Source organism: Pygocentrus nattereri, chromosome 3, assembly GCF_015220715.1.
Source record: "Pygocentrus nattereri isolate fPygNat1 chromosome 3, fPygNat1.pri, whole genome shotgun sequence".
NCBI classification, from domain to species: Eukaryota; Metazoa; Chordata; class Actinopteri; order Characiformes; family Serrasalmidae; genus Pygocentrus; species Pygocentrus nattereri.
This window is the reverse complement of record NC_051213.1, coordinates 22,044,261-22,054,081: the sequence shown is the minus strand read 5'-3', so window position 1 is coordinate 22,054,081 and position 9,821 is coordinate 22,044,261.

The following is a 9,821-nucleotide window of genomic DNA, read 5'->3' as shown; positions in this document are numbered from 1 at the left end:
CAAGTTAATATCCAAAACTTCTGAAGATATCATATTGGCTGCTACCCTGTTCCCATAGTGCTGGAGATTGCTATGGATGACCTTTGACTGTTAATTCTTCATCAACTGTGTGATAGAACTGCCAATCTGACAGAGGCAAACACAAGAGGATGACAGTGTTTTGACATTTTTCCTATGGGAAATTAAATTTTGCATCAAAATGCAGTACATTGGAATTTGATTATGAGTACATGTGCCCAGGGAACACTTGATTTGGAGTGGTCCTTTGTAGATGATTAATAAATTCTTAACAGTTTATCAGTAACACATCAATAACATATCAGTGAAGCATCTGAATACATTGAAGTAAATATCTTGAAGATGTTCTGCTGACATAACACACATTGATAATGTGTTACCTTCATTGTGTAAAACTTAATCCTAACCCAAACTCTAACCTCATATGTTTTTACATGTAACTGAGAATCCATTGAGTGTTCGTATTATCTAAAATGACCACCCAACCCCTGCGTCTTGTGTTTATTGAAGAATTCTGTAAGCATTTTGGCAGTTTATTAGAGTAAAGCGTAGTGACCCACAGCATCATTTTAAATGTATACAGAAATAGTATTTAATGACATCATAGTGCGCTGTCACTATCACACCTCTTCTGTCCCCCCTAATTATTGCTGCAGCCAGCACAATTCTCACTGGAGAGGATAAATTGCTATTAAGCTTCACCTTGTCCCTGCAATCCATTTGATCAAATTATGGGTGAAAGTCGGAAGGGCGTATAGGGATACTTCGGCGCTTAGTAAGCATTTATAGTTTGACCAAAATCAAATTTGCCATGCATGCTAACATGGCTAATAAAAAGTGAAAGCTAGTTTCCCTAAATTTGAATTATGCATATTACTTCTAGTGTTCTAGCTCTCACTTCTTAACTTTGCTGACAGAATTTGAATCAAACGCTGCTTTAAAATGGCAATGTTAGTCAGCATTCCTCTGTGTGCGGATTATTGCATCTCCATTAAACATAGCTCAGTGGCACATTTTTGACCACCCAGCTCTTGCCCATCCATTGTCCTTAATTGCTGTTTCAGAGTCAGTTCTTACAACAACATCACCATTAGCTAAGAAAACAAATGTGTGTATCAGTAGGCTAGAAAATAAGGTACCAGACTACATTTTGGCTGGACTGACGCAGAGCTTACAGTGGTTGGCAACAGGAGCCAGTGTATCCCATTTGTATTGTGTACTGCCCTTTGTAGTGATCTGGCAGCTGGCCTAACGTGGGGTGGCTTACAAGGATGGCACAATTCAAATCATGGGGACAGTGCAAAATTATCCATGTGCAAAACGGTCCAGATGAAACGTAGTGTATCTGGCAACATGAGGCAATGACAATTTAGTAATGAGGGGATTAAATTCAGCTCTCCAAAACAGATTTCAGTAATATAAATTGCTTCCCCTTTACATTGTTCGGAATGTGGTAATAAACACTACTAGGTGAGTACAATCTGAGGGGCCGCAGATGCAGGAGCTCCTCTCACCTTCCCCGCCTGCGATGCCCTGCGGAGGCAGACTGCAGCGCTCACAGACGGTTACTGTGATTGGACAGCAGCCTTAACGTGCTCTGGCATCCTCGTTACAGGAGCTGCTTTCTCTCGTTAATTCACTCGCCCGCTCCTGCTCGCCGGCTGGCTGGGTGCTGGGGGCCAGACAGAGGGAACAGGGGAAAGAACGGTGCCAGATTGTATCGTTTGCAGCGCCATTGAATATGCACCGTCCGTCCTCTTGTATGAATTGCTTTTGACATGCTTAGTGAATGTTTGCACAGACCATCTTCTGCTGCCATCCAGGAATTCACAGTGTCACGCTGTTATTTAAACAAGGGTAACTTCTCACACACACACACACACATGCACATCTCTCCTCTCCTTCTATACAAAAACATTTAAAAGGGAACAAAAAGCAATAACCAGTGTTGTTCTCTCATCCATGTTTCATAAGTGTTACCTCTTGTACCATACATGTCGTTTTATTCTGTCAGCTTTGTATCACTTTGGTAGCACAGGATTTGATGACTGAGGAGGACCTTTCGTCTGAGCAGTGCGTCAACGGCAGTCTTACTGAAATCAGAGTTTTACCATTTAATCAGTTCTAACTTGTCTCTGTAGGTTTTCACCTCAATATGTTATAGGTGTTAACATATAACCCTTAAATCCACTGTCATGTTGCTCAGTTATTTTGATTTCTGAGGCTGCAACATTAACTTTATCTTTATTAACTTTAACTTATTAACATTAACTTATCCCTATAGCTGATATCTCAGGAGAAAAGGATCTTGGATTAAAGTGATTGTTTAGTTTGGAAACAAAAGGCTGTAATTTTTTAACACTCAGTGGAAGAATCATGATTTTATTTGTCCAATCATGTTTTTTTTTCTCTGTGATATCTAGGTAGGACCAGCCAAGCCATCTCTCCTATTGGTCAGAACTTCAGGAGGTGAACCCTGGATTATGACAGGGCTCTTTGCAAGTCAAAATCGCTCATTTAAAACTGATAAATACAGAGTAAAACATACATTAATGTGTCTTTCGCAATCTTCAACAAAAACTCAGAATGCAATTTACAAGCTTCAAACTGAAGGCCTAGCTGTAATCGTCATGATTTGCCACTAGTATGAACAAATTGAAATCATACAGCTTTGGCTAATTTTAGCAGGAGTAGTTTGCAAATTCTGTCACACATCTAGGATTTTCCATGTTCATTTTTATGTTGACCATCAGGTCTTGGTCAGAGATATAACCTGGTTTGGGTTTAACACATCCAGATTCAGATTCTAAACATACCTATGGCATTACACATGTACATTTGTATCCAACAAGCTTCAGTCAGGCTTAGAGCATTAATCCATGGTGATGGCAACTCAGACCACTATCATCACACACACACACTCTTAGAATATCCAGATTTTACATTTCAAATTGGAAGTGCACATTATCAGCTATCTTTTCTTTCTTTTTTCTTCTTCCTTTCTTTTCCATTTATTTCTTGAAGTTTTAACTAATTTATGTCTTTAGTTATTTGTGTATTTATTACAACTTCCATGTTTAAATTTCCATGTTTTTACAATGGGAATTGGAAATTTTATAGCCATCTATAGCAATGGCTATAAATCCCACAAGTAGTTTTATTTTAAAGCAGATATTATTAGTGTTGTTCATTGCACATCATTATTATTGTAATGCATAATTATCTTCATGGTAGAAGAAACTGGCAGATTATAGTTTCATTGGAGGAAGCATGTCAGCTTGCAAAGTCATTATATGGCCAAAAGCATGTGGACATGTAACCATCTCACATCTCACAAGTATGAACTTGTTGGACATACCATTCCAAAGCCATGTTCATTAATATGGAGTTGAATGTGCAGCTCCCCTCGTAGCTATAACAGCCTCCACTCTTTTTTTGATTTTGATTTTGGATAGTGTCTCTGTCTGGAATTTGTGCCCGTTCTGTTGAAAGAGTAGCTGTGAAGTCAGGCACTGAGGCTGGACGAAAAGGCCTGGTGCATAATCGGTGGTGGCCGGTAGCTTTGTGGTAAGAGAGGTGAGCCAGGGTTGAAACCCCAGGACAGACTGGGTATGCCTGGTTGTGCCCTTTTTCAAGGAACTTAATGTCCAACTACACCAGACAGCATTGCTCTGCTGGCGATGCTGTGCTTTTCCAAGACTGGGAATGTTTAGGCAGCTAAATGACAAATTTCCCTTGTAGGACCAATGCATAACATAATAATTCATTTGTTTAGTGAGGTAGAGGTTAGGGCTCTGTGCAGACCACTGGAGTTCTTCCACACCAAACTCATGCCTGTATGTACCTTGATTTATGTACAGGTGCATAGTTATGCTGGAACAGGACAAAGCCTTGCCCAAACTATTGCCACAAAGTTGGAAGTACATAAGAAGCATATATATGTCTAAAATGTCTTTGTATGCTGTAGCATTAACGTTACCCTTCTCTGTAACTAAAGAGCTGAGCCCAAACTTTGAAAAAATGGCCCAGCCCATTATCCCTTCTCCACTAACTTTAAGTTCAGTGGCAATGTGCTTTACACCATTCCAGCTGTTGCTGGACATAGTGATCTTACGCTTGTGTGCAGCTGCTCAGCCATTAAACCCTTGTCATGAAGCTCCCAATACGCAGTTCTTGTGTTTATGTTGCTTTCAGAGGCAGTTGGGAACTCTTTAGTGAGTGATGCTACGGAGGATTAGCAATTTTTACTTGCTACTCACTTCAGCACTCAGTGGCTCTTCTCTGTGAGTTGTGTGGTTTATCGCTTCATGGCTGAGCAGTTGTTGCTTCAAGACATTTAATTTCACTTACAGCTGACTGGGGCAGATCTAGCAGGGTAGAAGTTTCACAAACTGACTTGTGGCAAAGGTGACAATGCCACATTTAAACTGACCCATTTTACTGCCAACGTTTGTTTATTGAGATTGCATAGCAATGTGCTTGCATTTATACACCTGTTAGCAATAGATGTGATGCCCACATACTTGTGGCCTTATAATGTACAGAGCTTCTTGATAAATTCAATGACTGTAACATTTAACATGTTGACACAACATTGTGCCTTCTTTTGAATGTTTCTTAGTTTTCATTGGATAATATAAAAATGATTCAGAAACTCTGTATGGTTGTAGTAGCTGGACCTTGTAAGGTGGTCAAATTCACCTTTTTCTAATTTCTCATTTAAATTGCAGAAATACGCGTGATTATACTTTTTTGAACTAATACAAAGCATCTTACAAACATGAATATTGTCCCAACATCAGACTTTTTTTACAACAAAGCCATTGTTAAGTGTTTACTATGTGAAATAGGTGTGAATGTAATGTTAGTTAATGTGCAATCACTATCTGGATCAGCTCTGAGGCAGAGCACCAGAGCTGCTATGAAAGAAAAGGTTCATTTTATTTATCAGAATTTATGTCATTGCATATATGGCTATATAACCAATCAAGTGAAGCAATTATTAATTAAGTGTGGAGCAAGTATATCCTTTTGTTCTCTGATTTTTAAAAATAGAAAATAGATTTTTAATAAAATAACAAACAAGCAAAATGAATAAAGTTATCTTTTTCATTTAATTTACTGAGGCTCTCATAAAATAAACCTCTCACTTAAGAAATTGTATTGTGTGAAAAGGGTGATAACAGTCAGATAACAAAGTTTGTAGTTTAGCAGAGATAGAAAGTGTGCATAGTTGAGACTTTAGACCTGTGTTTAACAATGTTGGCCCTTTGTAAAATAATGATTGACATTTTAATCACTTTCACTTAATGCCCAACCTTGGTATCAAAGCGTACTGATTCTGTAAGATAACATTAAGTAGTTTAACTCACTGTTACGCAGAATATAGCGGGTTAGCTATAAAAAACTTTAAACAGGCCCTCTTAAAGCAGAATTATTAAGCTCTCATTAGGCTTGTCAAATGAGTAATGTTATTGGCCACTTTCTACAACAAGGTTTCTAACACAGAATCAAAGAATCTAACACAGAGTTTTTGAATCAAAAATATAATCTTTGTGTTAAATAACATAAATAATGAGTGTAATTAATATTCTGACACACCATTGCATAGTACATTTTGTCAAAAACAGAAAATTAAAAGGAAAAATTCCATTTATGGAATCAGCCCAGCCTGTTTTATCTAGTCATTCAGTTGTCCATTCTGTCAGATACATTGTTGTGTATTCAGGTGCATTGTATAGTTTAATGTTGAGTAAAGCTGCCATTTTCTTGACTCCACTGCTCCCTGGCTAGATCCAGGACAAATGGTGTGTTTCCATATTTCTGTATTATTTGCATTACTGGTACTGCTAGTAAGGCAGACCTGGACCACTCAAAGTCGTTTTGTTCAAAACTGTAAAGATTTCTTTCTTTAGCTGCACTTGTTTTCTCAGCCATCCTGGTTATTATTTGGTCAAGGCTTATATGCACACAGCATGAGATGCAGATGAGGATTTTGCTATTTTGTTTTGAATCTTTGGTTGTACTACGCACTTTGTATTCCTTTGTTTCACAGAACTCAAATCATCCTGATGGTTTATGCATACTCCAGAGATAACTTTCTTGGCAGAAGTTTCTTGTCAGTGGGTAGCTGTGCAGGTGCATAAAGGTTTAGATGCAATCAATGTAGAAGGAAAAAATCAAAATTGGCAACAAATCAAGACTCCAGACTTTCTACAGATAAATCCATATACATGCACTGTGTATATTTATGTAAGTTTGTGTGTGTGTGTGTGTGTGTGTGTGTGTGTGTGCTATATATGACTACCTGTTGGTAACACTGTACTGTAGGACAGTGCAAAGACTTATTCTAATGGACATAATCATTTACATAACACCTATGTCAGGTAACATCGATTTTTTATGATCATGTCATAGCACTTTCTGGTTAAAGTGACATAGCATATTATAATAACTGTTGTTATAGCTTAGCTTATCTCACAATGACATAATGCTGATGATGTGACATACCTCAAATCTGATAAACTGTAAAATGAAACTTTACCTAAGAGCCACAGAAACTGTTAATTTTTTTTAATCAGCCCAACTACAAAGTCTGTTATTTCACCCCAGAAAGTGTCCTGACACAAGCTAATGTCAAAAAACACAAGAGTCACCTGACATAACACCTGTTATGTCAACTTGACATCAAAACTGGCAAATGCAACCTTTATGACAAATAACACGTAGGTGTTTATAGATGGTTATGTAGGTTTAGGCTGCTATTTTAACACAACATGGTTTAGCAGAAGAATATGTAGGTATGTGATGGTGTCTTTTCTGAATGTATCAACATGAAGACGATTCAAATCTGTAACCATTCATAACATTTGGAACGGAACCTTTTATTAATTGTTTAGTTAAGTACTAAATAGCAAAATGAAAAATCAAATCATGAGATCAGATTATTGAGAGAGAGAGAGCAAGACAGAGAGAGTGAGAGAGGCTGAGTGTTTAGTGTGCCTATCACTCATGAATACACATCAGTGCTCTGCAGAGTCCGTAGGTCAGAGGGTCAAAGCATTAAATGTGTTTGTATGTTTGTATTTGTTGTAACGTTGTTTGACATTGGCTCTGATGTGCTGAGTTCTAAGTGTTTGGCCCTTTTGCTGCCATGCTCTACATCCTCTTTATTCATTGTTGTTTGGAGTTTTGCTTAAAAGGGCTTTGCTTGCCTGCCTGACATATCGATCAGGTCACTTTATCCCTCCAACTCAATGTCAGAGTCTTGCATCATACTAAACTCTTCTTTTATATCACCAATTTTGGTATAATAGTGCATTACAATACTTGTATAACCTTCTCTTTGTGATTCTTCATGACGAGAGAGAGAGAGAGAGAGAGAGAGAGAAAGAGAAAGAGATGAAATTGTGATATAACAGTTTGTTTAATTTGGAAAAACAGTCAACAAAAGGGCAACAATTTCATTACACAAATCAGTGAAACTAAAAATTACTCACTAAGGAGCTTGACAAAAACAGAAAAAAAGAGAGTGAATGATGACTCTAATAGGCAACAGTTGACAACAGTCTTATGAAGGCTAATTTCTGGATATAAATCTTCAGTTGCATTTTAAATCTTATAACTGATGATGCTTGACAAGCATCCACAGAAAGTGAATATCAGACACCATGTGCGTAGTAACAAAAGGCTGTTTCCGCCCGCTTATGTTTGACTCTGGTTTATAACTCTGCACTATATGGACGTTTCGTCTCGCACATAATAGACATCAATCAGCCATAACATTAAATCACCTCATTGTTTCTACATCCACTGTCCATTTTATTTTAAACACCTCAGTGCCACTGCTGAACTGAGAGTTGTCCTGTGGGCAACGTCCTGTGACCACTGATGAAGGACTATTATGTCTGACTTTACATCTACAAGGTGGACCAACGAGGTAAGAGTGTCTAATAGACTGGACAGGATGTGGACACAGTGTTAAAAAAACTCCATCAGCGCTACTGTGTCTGATCATCTCACCAGCACAACATACACTAACACACCATCACCACGTCAGTGTCACTGAAGTACTGAGAATGAGTGTAGAAACAAGGTTTTAATGTTATGGCTGGTCGTTTCTATATGCAAATCTGAAAAGTATAGATGTAATATACAATTAAAAGCTAAACATCTGTAACATGGTCTTGTTTCTGTTTCTTGTTCACTACAGATTAAGATTAAGTGTTTACTAAGGGTAATTAATAATATTGGTGATGTCCTCTTGGCAGAGAGAGAAAAAGAGAGAGGTAAAGCATTCAGGAGCTCTAGAAATCTATATTTTAGACATATTTTATCTTCTATCGTATTTGTTTAGTTCATTTTTTTTCCTAGTGCAATTTTGCAGAAATCCTATTCCAGGCCCCTAATGAGCAAGCAAGGGTAAAAATGGAAATATTCTTTAGAAGAACAAAATAAGAAACTGGGAGCAGAACCAAAACTCAGAAAGGGACCCATCCTCCAATGGGCAACACCACATAGAGGAGTTACAACAGTACAACAGTATTCATTTATGAGTGAGATGAACGGAGGCAGTCCAATCAAACAGAAGAAAGTCTCACTAGATGAGCTATTGTTGCAAGTCTAACTGAAAACTGTCAATGAACTACTCTTGTTCCAGACATGCTGGATATAAGTGATAAGAGTGCATGATTGGCAAGGGGTTTCAAGAAAAGGGTCTGGAGTTCTTGGCTTGGCAGTGATGAATCTAATTACAAATCATGGGAAGTTTAAGAAGCATGTGATGATCATTATCTCTGTTGCATCCAGCTGAGGTTTTCACTGCAGCAAGAAGATGATGGCATGTACAGATAGTTCCACAATGGTCAAGCATGTCCAGAGGGCAGCAGAAACCCCGTTAACAGGATAACTAACCTTTAGATGTAGTTAGCATAGATTAAAGTAGCATAGTTGTCAGTGAACTCTTCTACATCAAATTCCTCTGCAGTGTGCAGGAATGTAAACTCTTCATGCTATGAGTGATCCACTTAGTATAAACAGAAGCAAGGCTAAAACCATAGATAGTTGAAGATTGCTGTGAAATTCAACATTTTGTAAATGAGGTTCTGCAAAGATGCTTTATAAATTAATGTAACTGCATGTGACGTTAATGTGACAAGGAGAGTGTGTCAGTGGGAGACTGGGGAGGATATACTGGTCCAGTCTCAATAAAACCTTCTTCTCTCTGTATAAAATGGTTTTCAAGCAGTGGAAATAAATGTTCTTTTAGACCAAGTCCTTTGGTCCATTCATCAGTCAATTATAAACAATATAAGGGTAGCTGGTCTTAAATAAATAAATAAAATTAAAATAATTAATTTATGATTTTGCATGGTTTTGATGCAACAGCTCTGATGTGCTTCTACTGCACAAAAGGAGCTAGACTTTTATAACATTTTTATAACACTTTTATAACATTAACATTTATTCTGAAATGCCCTGAAATTCCCAAAATGACTTTATTTGTAGGGCATTTAGCTCTTTACTTATTTAAAGTTTTTTTTTAATTGCTTACACACAAGAATTCATAGTCTAGAAGTTCCCCAAACCTTTTCATCAGTTACCAAAAGGAGAAATCTTTTGCCAAACGTTTATGCCATAATCTCCTGATACACGCATACAGCAAATCTCCTTAACTGTTTTGCCTAAAGTTTCATTATAAGGCACAATTAGTCTCATACTGCCATGAAGAGAGAGAGCTCTGCCACCAAAACTCCACTTAGTTTAAAGAAACACAGATAAAAAGTTTCCATACATGTACATTT